At 51.1% G+C, this 14,172-nt stretch overlaps 1 protein-coding gene across 4 annotated transcripts in view; it reads right to left on the reverse strand.

Annotated features, from left to right (window-relative positions):
- The window catches only part of PPP6R2 (protein phosphatase 6 regulatory subunit 2), an 84,050-nt gene extending 71,331 nt beyond the window's left edge, over window positions 1-12,719 (reverse strand). For 3 of the 4 annotated variants that reach the window (XM_032345787.1, XM_032345788.1, XM_032345789.1), the window contains exon 1: window positions 12,484-12,719. The gene's annotated coding sequence lies outside the window, so the exon portion shown is untranslated. Of the gene's footprint in view, window positions 1-11,387; window positions 11,493-12,483 lie in introns of those variants that run through there. The other variant, XM_032345790.1, reaches the window with a different exon arrangement.
- Between the last annotated feature and the right edge of the window lie 1,453 nt (window positions 12,720-14,172).

Here is a 14,172-nt window from a genome sequence, read left to right on the forward strand (position 1 = left end):
GCCTCCTCTCTGCCTCCTCTCTGCCTGTGTCTCTGCCTACTTCTGATCTCTGTCTGTCAAATAAATAAATAAAATCTTTAAAAAAAAAAAAAAAAGCGAAAGAGCTACAGAAAGGGTTATGAAGATGCAGGGAGAGGACATGAAGGTCCTCACCAGGACTGAGCCGAGGGTTTCCCAGGCTGGAGGGGAACGACACCCCGAGGAGGGAAGCTCATGTCTTCGACAGGGAGCAGTCGGCGGGTTTCTCCTCGGGAGCCGAGCCCTCTGGGACCAGCAGTGCCACCGCCGCTAACCGCGCATGGGAAAGGCCGGCTCTATCAGACCTGAGTTACGTCTCAGGGACAGAAGGGGGCCTTCGGGGGCTGCCAGGTGGCAGTGACATGTGCAGCCGGCGTCGGGCTAGTGTCAACAGCAGCCCACAGAGAGGACACCGGGCATCTTCTGCTCGGCCACAAATGGAGAGAGCGCGACATGCAGCCCCGCGGCGGGGAGCCCGGCCTCCGGCAGACCTTGCAGCACTCTGCCCAGACGACGTCCTGCCTTCGGGCCTGAGGACAGAGCCGCCGGTTCCCTGTGCCCTGGGGCGTCCTTACTGACGGGGACAAAAATGCCAGCCTCCCAGGGTGAACAGCAGTGCTGCCCGGGGCAGAGTTCAGTGCGTGGGAGCAGGGACACGGACGGGGCCATGTGCGGTGGCGCACGACGGTTACGAGTGGAGGAAGCGACTGCATCCTCGGCCCCGCGTCCAGCGGCCTGGCCCGCAGTCAGCTTCTCCACTGACCGCGCCAAAGCACGGTGGTTAAGCCCCGGGTGTCGGCGTCCCCAGCCACACAGCAGACGACAACGGGGCGGATCTGGCGGGGCAGCGCGAACAGCGAGCAAGACGGCGGGCGCAGCGCCGGGTTGCGGCAGGCGGCTGGGTCGCACCTGCCACGACCGCCGTCGGGAGTGTGGCTGCTGCTGACGCCGCTCCCATGAGGAAACCGGGCTGGAGCGCCACTCACTTCCCAGTTTTAAAGACTTTATCTCTTTACTTGGGAGAGACAGAGGGCAGGGGCAGTGGGGGAGCGGACTCCCGCTGAGCAGGCAGCCCGGGATACCCGCGCACCCACACTGCGGTGGCCAACGTGGCGGCCCAGCAGACAGGGAGCGCGCTCACATCACACACACCAGAGCACCACAACGTCCCTTACACAGCATCGTTTTGTCTGTCAGTAAAGCTGAAGAAATGACAAGCAGAAAGCCAAGACGCCCGCCACTGTCCGGTCCTGGCAGGAGAGAACCCATAGGTTCAGTTCAGCCAAATGAGAAAGGTTTATCCATTAAAACCCTAGACAGGCCACACCTTAGAAGAATGAAAACCACGTTCCAGAACCCAAAGGCTAGGTCTTAAAACTTAGGGCCAAAACAAAAGACCCAGCCTACAGGCTACATGCTTCTGTAGGATCCAGATGATCTCCCAAAACTGTACCAGTCAGCCCGCACAGAACTCAACCCTCTCTACAGGAAGATAACCCGAACTGGAGTCTCTAGAATGTCCCAGCCATAATGTTCATCATGTAATTAAAAATTACTAGACATGCGAGGCAGAAAACTGTCAAATGACCATATGTTCAAACTGGCAGATGAGAACTACAAAAACAGCAATTATAAATACATTAAAAGATTTGGGGAAAACATCAGGAGTCAAGAAGAAATGAGTATTACCAGAGAAATGCAAACCTGATCAAAAAAAAGTTCTAAAAATAATAATAATAATTAAAAAAAAAAGAAGTTCTAGGACTGAAAAATACAGTATCTGAAATTAAAATCTTACTGAATGGGGTGCTGGGGTGGCTCAGTGGGTTAAAGCCTCTGCCTTTAGCTCAGGTCATGATCTCAGGGTCCTGGGATCGAGCCCCGCATAGGGCTCTCTGCTCAGTGGAGAGCCTGCTTCCTCCTCTCTCTCTCTGCCTGCCTCTCTGCCTGCTTGTGATCTCTGTCTGTCAAATAAATAAGTAAAATCTTTTTAAATAATTAATTAATTAAAATAAAATAAAATGTTACTGGATGGAATAAACGACACAATGAACACCAAAAAAAAAAAAAAAACAATGACTGTGAAGACAGAATAGAAGACATACAAATGTAAACACAGAAAAAGGAATAGTAAAAGGACAAACATATTCAAACCTACGGGAGGACATCAGTCTAAAATAATTATCACTGGGGTCCCAAGAGGAGAGGAGAAAGAATATGAGGCAGAAGAAATATTTGAGAGACAACGGCCAGAAAGTTTCTAATTTGACTAAATATACCAACACATAGATCCAAGAAACTGAGTAAATACCTAAAAGGAAAAATACAAAAGCACACCTAGAACACTATAGTCAAAATAAAAGAGGAAAAATCCTAATAAAAAGAACGTGTTTATAATACGAAGTAGGGGCACCTGAGCGGCTCAGTCAGTTAGGTGGCCGGCTCTTGATTTTGGCTCAGGTCATGATTTCAGGGTCATGGGGCAGAGCCCAACATGGGCTCCACACTCAATGGGAGGGAGGGAGTCTGCTTGAGATTCTCTCTCTCCCTCTCACTCTGCCCCCCCACACCCCACGCACGCACATGCACACTCTTTCTCTAAAAATAAATAAATAACCTTTAAAAATATTTATTAAAATACCTCAAACACAATAGGAAAAAAGGTTAAGGAGGACAGCAGACTTCCCACAAGAAACAGATGCTAAGACACAACAGCACAAAGTCTTCAAAGTGCCGAAAAATAGAAAGCTATCCACCCAGAATTCTATATTCAGCAAAAATATCCTTCAAAACCAAAGAATAAAGAGCTTCTCAACTTCACTACAGAGAACAGACAGGGTCACCAGAAGGGAGGTGGGTGGGCGGACGGGGAAACCAGAGGATGAGGACGGAAGAGTACACTCACCATGGCGAAATCAAGTAACACAAAATGATACAAAAACAAAGAGCTTTCCAGACAAAAGCTGAGGGGCTCCGTCCCCAGCACACTCACAGCATAAGAGACGCTGAAGGAAGTGCTTCAGGCTGAAGGAAAATCAGCCCATATAGAAAACTGATCTTCAAAAAGGACAGAACAACATCCCGACTCTTCTAAAGGGCTGGTATTACCCAAACCAATGACATCATGTGAAAAGAAAGTCATAGCTCTCTTATGAATACGCATAAAGAAAACCTCAACAAAATACCAGCAAACCAAATCCAGCCACATATAAAAGCATTACACACCACACCAAGGGAACTTATCCTAAGAATGAAAAGTTACTTTACCACCTGAAAATCAATTAAGACAACATACCATACTGACAGGATAAAGGACAGAAATCAAAGCATCTCAACAGACGCAGAAACGACATTTCACAAAATCCAACACCCTTTCATAATTAAAAAAGGAAAAACATTCCACAAAATAGGACTAGAAAGCAACATCCTCAACCACTGAAGGCCCACTACCACCACTTCCATTCAACACGGTATTAGAGGTTCCAGCCAGTACAATAAAGCAAGAAAAAGAAATAAAAAGCATTAGAACTGGAAGAAAGTAAAACTGTCTTCCTCCAAAGGAATGAAGGAATTATCCTTCATATCCTAAATAATCCTGTATATGATTATACAGGAAGAAAAATCTGAAGGAATATATAAACCCAGTATGAAAACTGAGAAATGAATTGAGCGATGTTGCAGGATACGTAAGCCAAGAAATAACTTTATTAACAGCAAATAACTTTAAAAAGTAGAAAATGGGGGGGTGACTGGGTGACTAACCCAGTCGGTTGAATGTCTGCCTTTGGCTCAGGTCGTGATCACAGGTCCTGGGATCGAGCCCGGTGTCGGGCTCCCTGCTCAGCATGAAGTCTGCTTCTCCCTCTCCCTTTGCCCCTTCCTCTCCCATACTCTGTTTCTCTCTCAAATAAGTAAAAAAAAAAAAAAAAAAAAAAAAAAAAAAAAAAACTTTTTAAGTAAAAAATAGAAAATGGGGCACCTGGCTGGCTCAGTCACTGGAGCTTGTGACTCTTGATCTCAGGACTGTGGATCTGAGCCCCACGCTGGGTGCAGAGATTACTTACAAATAAACAAAATATTCTAAATAAATGTTTTAAATAACCAAAAATATCAAATACCTACAAATATACTGAATGAAAAAAGTGCATCTGTAAGATACTGCTGAGAAAAATGCAAGGAGATGTCAATCAACGGAAACAGACGACTGTGTTCACACTCAGTTCTAACACGGATGTACAGAATCCATGTAATCCCAACCAAACTTCTAACAAAACTTCTGTACATACTGAAGAGCTTATTCTAAAGCCGGCAGTCCAACTTTGTAGAAGAATAAAGGTGGAGGACTTACACTACCTCATCTCAAGACTTACTATTAAACTACAGTAATTAAGACAGTGTGATGTTGGCATAGGATAGAAAAATACACCAACAAAACGTAACAAAAAGCCCAGAAATAAGCCCGCACACGTATGTTTAATTTATAACAAAGGCTCCCCAAAAAAGCTCGGATGATTTTATAAACCACATGGGGGGTGAGGGAATTACCCTGATTTCAGCTCACATTAAAAAATAATGAGGGGGAAAAAAAAATTAAAAAAAAAAAATAATGAGGGGCACCTGGGTGGCTCAGCGGGTTAAGCCTCTGCCTTCGGTTCAGGTCATGATCTCAGGGTCCTGGGATGGAGCCCCACATTGGGCTCTCTGCTCGGCGGGGAGCCTGCTTCCCCCACTCTCTGCCTGCCTCTCTGCCTCCTTGTGATCTCTGTCAAATGAATAAATAAAATTTTTTAAAAAACATAATAGTAATAATGAAAGAGGGATCACTCAGAAAGATCAGTGTTTGCTTGGAGATGGAAAGCCAGGAAAGAGTGGGACTGAGGGCTCCCAAAATGGTATGAGGAATGTGGGGCATGGCAGACGTTCACTACACTGTGGTATTTCACAGGTGTATACAGATGTCAAAACTTACCAAATTACATGTTAAACATGTGTGGTTTATTGTATAGCAACTGAATCTCAATAAAGATGTTAAAAAGAAAAAGGTGAATCAAATCAAAATACAAAACCACCCACTATACAACTTTTACAGCGGTGTCTGGTTCAGTCAGTGGAATGTGTGACTCTTGATCTGGGGGTTCACACTCAAATTCAAGCCCCCTGTTGGGTGTAGAAATTACTTAAAAATAAAATCTCAAAAAATAATTTTTTTTAACCAAAAAAATTAAAAAGAGGGAGGTGCCTGGGCAGCACAGTTGGTTAAGTATGGTTAAGTGTCCGACTCTTAGTGTCAGCTCAGGTCCTGATCTCAGGGTTGTGAGATGGAGCCCCATACCGGGCTCTGTGCTCAGCGCGGAGTCCGCTTGGGACTCTTTCTCCCTCTCCCTGCTCCTCCCATTTGTGCGCTTGCGTGCTCTCTCTCTCCCAAATACATAAGTTTTTTTAAAAAGAAAAAGAGGGGCGCCTGGGTGGCTCAGTTGTTTAAGTGTCTGCCATCAGCTCAGGTCAATCGAGCCTCATGTCAGGTTCTCTGCTTCTCTCTCTGCCTGCAGCTCCCCCTGCGTGAGTGCTCGCACTCTCAAATAAATAAAACCTTAACAAGAAAAAGAGTGTTTTCACAGCACTGGTACATGTAAAACTGTTAGGACACACAATAAACATTAAAAAAAAAAAAAAATACACTGACAGGACATCTGGCTAGCTCAGCTAGAGAAACACGCAATTCTCAGTCTCGGGGTTGTATATGAGCCCCCCACTGGGTGTAGAGATTATTAAAAAAATAATCAGGGGGCACCTGGGTGGCTAGGTGGGTTGGGCCTCTGCCTTCAGCTCAGGTCATGATCTCAGGGTCCTGGGATTGAGCCCCACATTGGGCTCTCTGCTCGGCAGGGAGCCTGCTTCCCCCTCTCTCTCTGCCTGCCTCTCTGCCTACTTGTGATCTCTGCCTGTCAAATAAATAAATTTGAAAAAAAAATAATAATCAGAGGTGCCTGGGTGGCTCAATCATTAAGCATCTGCCTTTGGCTCAGATCACAATCCCAGGGTGCTGGGATCGAGCCCCGCATCGGGCTCCCTGCTCAGTGGGAAGCCTGCTTCTCCTTCTCCCACTCCCCTCTGCCTGGATTCCCTCTCTCACTGTCTGTCAAATAAATAAAATCTTTAATAATAAATTTTAAAAATATATATATTAACCAGTTTTTTTACTTCACCCAACTTAAAATTTTTTGTTATCAAAAGACACCATTAAGAGGACGCCTGGGTGGGGTGCTTGGGTGGCTCAGTAGGTTAAACCCTCTGCCTTCGGCTCAGGTCACAATCCCAGGGTTCTGGGATGGAGCCCCGCATCGGGCTCCCTGCTCAGCGGGGAGCCTGCTCCCCCCCACCCCCCCCACTGCTTCCCTCTCTGCCTACTTGTGATCTCTGTCAAATAAACAAATAAAATCTCTAAAGAAAAAAAAAAAAAAAAAAAAACCCAGAGTAGAGATACCTGGCTGGTTCAGTCAGTCAGCACATGACCCTTGATCTCGGGATCACAAATTCAAGCCCCATGTTGGATGCAGAGATTACTTTTTTTTTTAAAGATTTTATTTATTTATTTGACAGAGAAAGATCGCAAGCAGGCAGAACAGCAGGCAGAGAGAGAAAGGGGGAAGCAGAGAGCCTGCTGAGCAGAAAGCCCAATGTGGGGCTCAACTCCAGGACCCTGGGATCCTGACCTAAGCTGAAGGCAGAGACTCAACCCACTGAGCCCCCCACGCACCCTGTAGGCAGAGATTACTTTTATTTTTTTTTAAGGTTTTATTTATTTATTTGACAGAGAGAGAGAGAGAGAGAAATCACAAGTAGGCAGAGAGGTAGGTAGAGAGAGAGGAGGAAGCAGGCTCCCCATTGCACAGAGAGCCCGATGTGGGGCTCGATCCCAGGACCCTGAGACCATGACCTGAGCTGAAGGCAGAGGCTTAAACCACTAAGCCACCCAGGCGCCCCCAGAGATTACTTTTTAAGAAGTAAATAAAATCAGGACAGCTGGGCAGCTCATTTGGTTAAGTGTCTGCCTTTGGCTTGGGTCTGACTCCACAGTCCTGGGATCGAGCCCCACATCAGGCTCTCTGCTCAGCAGGGAGACTGCTTCGCCCTCTGCCCCCAACCCCCAACTCATACTTGCGTTCTCTCCGAAACAAATAGAATCTTGGGGAAAAAAAAAAAAGTAAATAAAATTAAAAAGAAAAAGAGGCAAACCATAAAATATTAAAAAATTTACTCCTTACACAGAAAAACACACACACACAAAATCATAAAGGACTCATTATCAGCACATATATATTTTAACTCCTAAATGAACAATAAACAATCTGGGGCATCTGGGTGGCTGTCTGTTGGCCCTTGGCACTCCTGGGTTTCAGCTTGGGTCTCAGGGTCACAGGATCAGCCCGCAAAGGACTCTGCAGTCAGAACAAGTCTGCTTAAGGCTCTCTCACTCCCTCTCCCTCTGCTCCTCCCCCCCACTAGAGCATGCTCTGTAAATAAATAAAAATCTTTAAAAAGCAATCCAATCAAGGGTGGATTAAAAACCTGACACTTCACAAGAAAAATATAAGGGGCCAATTAGCATATAAAACGTTGTCCACCAAGGGGCACCTGGGTAGCTCAGCAGTTAAGCATCTGCCTCTTGATTTCTGCTCAGGTCAGCTCAGGTCATGATCTTGAGGTCATGAGATCGAGCCCCATGTCAGGCTCAGGCCCAGCTCGGAGTCCGCTTGGCTCTCTCCCTCCTTCTCTGCCCGTCCCTCCGATGAACTTGGGAGCGTGCACACGTGCTCTTACGCTCTAAAATAAAATAAAATCTTAAAAAAGCGTTCACCAAAAATAAAACAAACAGTTGTTCACCGTCATTCATCAGAAAAATGCAAATTAAACCACAATGAGATATCACTATCACCTGAATAAAATTAAAAAGACTGACGAGGGGCACCTGGGTGGCTCAGTGGGTTAAGCCGCTGCCTTCGGCTCAGGTCATGATCTCAGGGTCCTCGGATCGAGCCCCGCATCGGGCTCTCTGCTCAGCGGGGAGCCTGCTTCCTCCTCTCGCTCTGCCTGCCTCTCTGCCTACTTGTGATCTCTCTCTCAAATAAATTAATAAATTAAAAAATCTTTAGGAAAAAAAAAAAAAGACTGACGATACCAAGGGCTGGTGTGGATATGGAAAAACTGGAACTCCCATACATTACTGGTGGGAATGTAAAGTGGTACCAGTTTGGAAAATGGTTTGGCAGTTTCTAAAAAAGTTAAACATATATCTATACTATGAACCAGCAATTCCACTCCTAAATATTTACCCCAAAGAAATACCAAATATCCACAACACTTGCATAAGAATCTTGACTTGAGTCGTAATATCCAAAAAAGTGACAGCAACCCAAATATCAATACGAAAAGAAAAATATATTTTCATGCAAATTAATACTACTCAAAAAGCAAAAAATACAGATACAAGCATTTTTGTTTAAAGATTTTGTTTCTTGGGGCGCCTGGGTGGCTCAGTGGGTTAAAGCCTCTGCCTTCGGCTCAGGTCATGACCCCAGGGTCCTGGGATCGAGCCCCGCATCGGGCTCTCTGCTCAGTCGAGAGCCTGCTTCCCCCTCTCTCTCTGCCTGCCTCTCTGCCTACTTGTAATCTCTGTCAAATTAAATAAATAAAATCTTAAAAAAAAAAAAGATTTTATTTATTTGAGAGCATACCAGCAAGGTTCGAAGGGCAAAGGGAGAAGGATAAGCAGATTTCCCACTAAGGGGGGAACCTGATGTGGGGCTCGATCCCAGGATCCCGAGACCTTGACCTGAGCTGAAGGGAGATGCCTAACCAACTGAGCCCCCAGATACAAGCATTTAAATCAATGAACCTCAAGGGGCACCTGACTAGCTCAGTCAGTGGAGTGTGCAGCCCCTCATCACAGACTCGATGTCTGCTGGACACAGAGATTACTTAAAAAGTAAGCAAGCAAGTAAATAATATATGCATAAATAAATCCCAAAAGCATTACACTGGGCAAAAGACAAGACACAAAAGAGCATCCACTTTATGATTTCATTTATAGGAAGTTGAAGGACCTGCAAAATTAATCTGTAATAACAGAAATCAGAACAATGGCTGCCTGATTTGGAAGTTGGTTGCAGTAACTCAAGGGACACAGGAAACTTTTAGGAATGACAGAAATGTTCTATATCTTGACATGAGTGATGGAGACACGGGTGTACATACATCTCTCAAAATTCAGCAAACGTATTTAAGATCTGCACATTTCACTGGGTGTAAAATATTCTTCAGTAATTTTTAGTGGAGTATTTTTTTAAAGACTTTATTTATTTGAGAGAGAGCAGAAAGAGAGAGCACAGGCCGTGGGGGCAGGCAGAGGGAGAAGGAGAAGCAGACCCCCGCTGAGCAGGAAGCCCAACTCGGGGCTCAATCCCCAAACCTGGGATCATGACCTGAGCGGAAGGCAGATGCTTAACTGACTGAGCCATCCAGGAACCTTGTATTAATTTTTAAAGAAATGAAAAGCTAAAAAAATAAAAAAATAAAAGACATCCTGTGTTAAGATATTGCTGTACCCAAATTTGACAGGATTTCTAAAAAGTCAATGGCTGAGGATGCTTAGGAATGCGGTGCAAATGAGACTGACTTCACGACACCTGCTTTGGAATCGCCCAACTTTCACTCCAGAGCTCTGACTTCCCGCGCAGGAGGCACCCACAGGGGGCGAGAGTGAAAAGCACAGGCTCTGCTAGAGTCTGACCAGCCGAGCTGAGCCCCGGGTCTCCCTTGGATTTACTGTGATCTTGGACACTTGCCTTAACTTGTGCCTCAGCGTCTTCACATAAATAGGAATAGGAACATCAGCAGTAACTGTGTCGTTAAGTGGTTTTAACCCACTGAGCCAACCAGGCGTCCCCCCACTTTTAAAAGATTTATTTATTTATTTGACAGGCAGATCACAAGTAAGCAGCGTCATTAAGTTGTTTTAAGAAGTAAATGTTTAGGAGACGGACAGAAGGGGCAGGGAAAAGTGTAAATGCTTACTGGTTTAGATGTCAAAATACAAAATTTAGGGGCGCCTGGGTGGGTCAGGGGGTTAAAGCCTCTGCCTTCGGCTCAGGTCATGATCTCAGGGTCCTGGGATCGAGCCCCGCATCGGGCTCTCTGCTCGGCGGGGAGCCTGCTTCTCCTCTCTCTCTGCTGCTTGTGATCTCTCTCTGTCAAATAAGTAAATAAAATCTTAAAAAAAATACAAAATTTAGATCTGCTTTTCACTCTCTGGTTCATGGAAAATTCTGCACAAGTCATGTACCCCCTTTCGTCAAAATGTCTGTTGCATCTCACAAGGATATAAGCATAGAAAAAGGTAAAGCACTTTGTTTAAAAAAAGAATTCAATAAGATGATGTATGTGATGCGCTTTAAAAAGGGCCTGCGCTGCTTCTTCTAAATAAAGCTTTATTGGAACAACACACGTGTGTACACAGAAATGCTTGGTACATAATCAGCTACCATTCTTTTTTTTTTTTTTTAAAGATTTTATTTATTCATTTGACACAGAGAGATCACAAGTAGGCAGAGAGGCAGGCAGAGAGAGAGAGAGAGAGAAGCAGGCTCCCCGCTGAGCAAAGAGGCCGATGCGGGGCTCGATCCCAGGACCCTGAGATCATGACCTGAGCCGAAGGCAGCGGCTTAACCCACTGAGCCACCCAGGCACCCATCAGCTACCATTCTAATGCAAAAATTTAGAAGTGTTTTGAAAGTTAGCCTTTGTCCTTAACCTAAAGGAAAAGGAAGGGGAGGAGCCTCAGTCAGCCGTCTGAGATGTAAATCCGGAGTCAATCACCTCCTGGCTGTACACCCGTCTTCTCATCTGTAAAATGGGTGGCAACAGTTCCCACACCCCCGAGGTCCTGCGAGGATTAAGGGATTCATACAAAGCAATCGGAGCCGCAGCACACAGTGAGTGGCCAGATGCTGCGCTGCGTCCTCACCAAGACTTTACACACTACCCCGTGCTGAGGTCCTGTTTACCCGCACCCTGAGCTCTCCCAGGGGCTTCAGATTCTTCTGCCCAGACGGCTTCTTGCTTGACCCTTGGAAGTGTCAGACGTCTCCCGCCACTCCGAGCCAAAGGAAAACCTCACTTTCCAACCCAGAATGACACCCTGCTTCCCCAGCTCAGCAAACGGTGCCACAGTGCACCCATCTGTGCCACCAAGCAGCCGAGACAGCACCCTGAGCCCTCCCCGGCCATCCGCACGGGCCACCACTCTGCCTGCACACATCTGAGCGGACCGGCAAGGTCTGAGCACCCCCGCACCACACCCAACACCCCACCTCTCCTCCCTCCGCTGCAAGGCCAAGAGCACACCCTGGCCACACGCTCCGATCATCTGGGCTCCTGGAGAAGCTCCACCACCAGGCCATGGCACGTGCGGTCCTCCCGGCCTGGAAGGCCCTGCCCGCCCCCCCAGTTCTCAGGGCTCCGGAGCCTGGCTGACAGGGGTCAGAAAGGCCCAAATGCAGGAGGAACTAGAAAGCAGGGAACGTGGGGAAGAGGTAAGAGCTGAGTGTCGGGGAGGCCACAGGAGCAGGTGACAGCAGGCTGAGAAGGCCACAGGGACAAGGCCGGTGGGCAGAGTGACAGGGGGCAGGGCTGCAGGGAGAGCAGGGACCGCTGGGGAGCGGGGAGCTGGGGTGACAGCGGCAGGCTCAGAGCAGGCAGTAACAACGGGGGGACGGCGCCAAGCGGGCACCAAGCGGCAGGCTGGGGGTGCGGGAGGCGACCCTGACACGTCAGGGCCAGCGACGGGCACGAGGGAAGGCAGCGCTGATGGGGCCGGAGGGAGACACGGGGCAGGCCGGGGAAGGGAAGCTGCGCGCCCCACAGACCGAGGGGCAGCAGCGAGAGCGGCCAGGGCAGGGACGAGCGTGGACACCGGGGAGGGACAGTCCCGCCGCAACAGGTAGAGAGGGTAGCGCCGGCGGGTGCGGAGCGCGGCCCAGTGGTCAGGGTCCCTCCCGGGCGGGAGAAGGGCGGGAGGCCGTGGCCGGTGAGGAGGGCACTTGGGGGTCAGGGCCGGGAGGGCACCCCCGCCCGGGGTGGAGGCGGACACTGCCTCGGGGACGGGGAGGAGCCGGCCGGGGGGAGGGGACGGGGGGGGGACACCGTGCGGGGGCGGACACCGGGGGAGGACACCGGGGGGGGGGACACCGTGCGGGGACGGACACGGGGGGGGGACACCGTGCGGGGACACTGACGAGGGGCACCGCCGAGGGGAGCAGTGCGGTGGAGGACACCGACGGGGGGGACACGGACGGGGCGGACAGCCACGGGCGCACCCACAGCGGGGCGGTCACGACGGGGCAGCGGCGGGCGCGGCCGGAGCGGCGGGCCCGGCTGGGAAGAGCCGCGGCGGGCGGCCGCACTCACCTGCCCCGCGGGCCGGGCGTCGCGGCGGCTCCTCGGAGGCCCGGGTGGAGGCCAGGGCGCGGGCGGAGGCGAAGCCCGGGCGACCTGGGGCTAGCCGCACGCACATGGGCCCGGCCGGGCGCGGCGCCCACGGACACGGCGCCCACGGACACGGCGCGGGCCGGCCGGCGGCTCGGGACCGGCTCGGGCCGCGGGCGGCGCTGGGGTCGCTCCAAAATGGCGGCGGCAGCGGGAGCGCGCGCGCACGCCGGGGGCGGTGTCTGGCGCGAGGGCGCGCGCCGGGGCGGGGCCAAACAGGGGCGGGGCGGGGCGGGGCGGGGCCGAGGCGGGAGGCGGGGCGGCGCGGGGCGGCGCGCCTGCGTGGACGCGGCCCGGCGGGGGTGCAGTTGCGCGGCGGCGGCGGGTGCGCGGCGGCGGCGGGAGCGCGGGGCGGTGGCGTGCGGCCCGGCCCTGTGGTCCGGCCCTGTGGCCCGGCCCTGTGGCCGGCTGCTCTGAGGCACGACCGCGTTTCTAAGCGAACTTCATAAACTTGCTCTGGGGTTGGGCCACGGCAGGGGCAGAGCCACCCCTCCCGAGGCCGGACGCGGCCAGAGGGCGCCACCCCGGGGCGCGCGTCCTCCTGCGCGAGGGCGTCCCCCACCCCGGGCCGTGTCCGGAGCTCCTCGGCGCTGGGGAGGGCCCGGCCCAGGCCAGCCTGAGCGGCGGGCCGCCACGGTGCCCGCGGGGCGCCCGCTGCTCCTGCTCCCTCGCCGGCCTGCGAGCGCCCGCGCAGCCGCCGCGGACGCGCTCCTTTGCCCCGGCGCCCCGGGGGTTCGCGGCGGGTCGCGCGGTGAGCTCGGCGCCGCGAGTTCCGTCACACCCACCTGCACGGCGCGATGGGTGGGGCGCCCCGGGGGCTCGGTCGGGGATGCGTCTGCCTTCCGCTCGGGTCATGGTCCCGGGGTCTCGGGGTCCCGGGGTCCCGGGGTCCCGGGATCGAGTCCCGAGGGGGCTCCTTGCTCGGCCGGGGTCTGCTGCTCCCTCTGCCCTTCCCCCTGCTGGTGCCCTCTCGCGCTCTCTGTCAAGTAAATAAATAAAACCTGTTTTAAAACAATAACGAAATAAAGTAAAATGAGAGCTATCATTTCGGGAGTCAGCGTGGAGCGTGGGGAAATGCTGGAAATGGAAACCTAAGGGAAGTCGAAGCCAAGGTCCTGCCTCCCCTCCCAACCCTCCGGGTCGCGGGGAAAGCCGTCTGGGCCGTTGCTGTGCCGAGCGCTGTCCGCAGGGGGGCCCGCAGAGCCGCTGGAGCACGGCCTCCTTCGGGGCTCACCCTGCAGGTCCAGCACCCCCTTGGGTCGCTTCCGAGCAGGATGTCTCCAGTCCCTTCAACACTTCTCCCTGCATCCTGCAGGGCAGACGTCTGGCAAGTTCTGTAGAGTCAACTTCCAGGAATTAGGTTTTTAAAAAAAAGCATCCACTGGGAGCCTGGGAGGCTCAGCGGGTTGAGCCTCGAACTCTTGGTTTGGGCTCAGGCAGCGATCTGGTGATTGTGGGTTGAGCCTTGTGTCTGCACTCAGTGCGGAGTCTGCTTCAGATTCTCTCCCCCTCTCCCTCCTACTCACTCTCTCTTAAAAGAATAAATAAAATCTTTTTAAAAAGGGGGAAAAATAAATGGCCCTACAAGCAAGAAGAGCAGCGCCCTGCACA

Source organism: Mustela erminea, chromosome 6 (genome assembly GCF_009829155.1).
Source record: "Mustela erminea isolate mMusErm1 chromosome 6, mMusErm1.Pri, whole genome shotgun sequence".
Taxonomy (NCBI): Eukaryota; Metazoa; Chordata; class Mammalia; order Carnivora; family Mustelidae; genus Mustela; species Mustela erminea.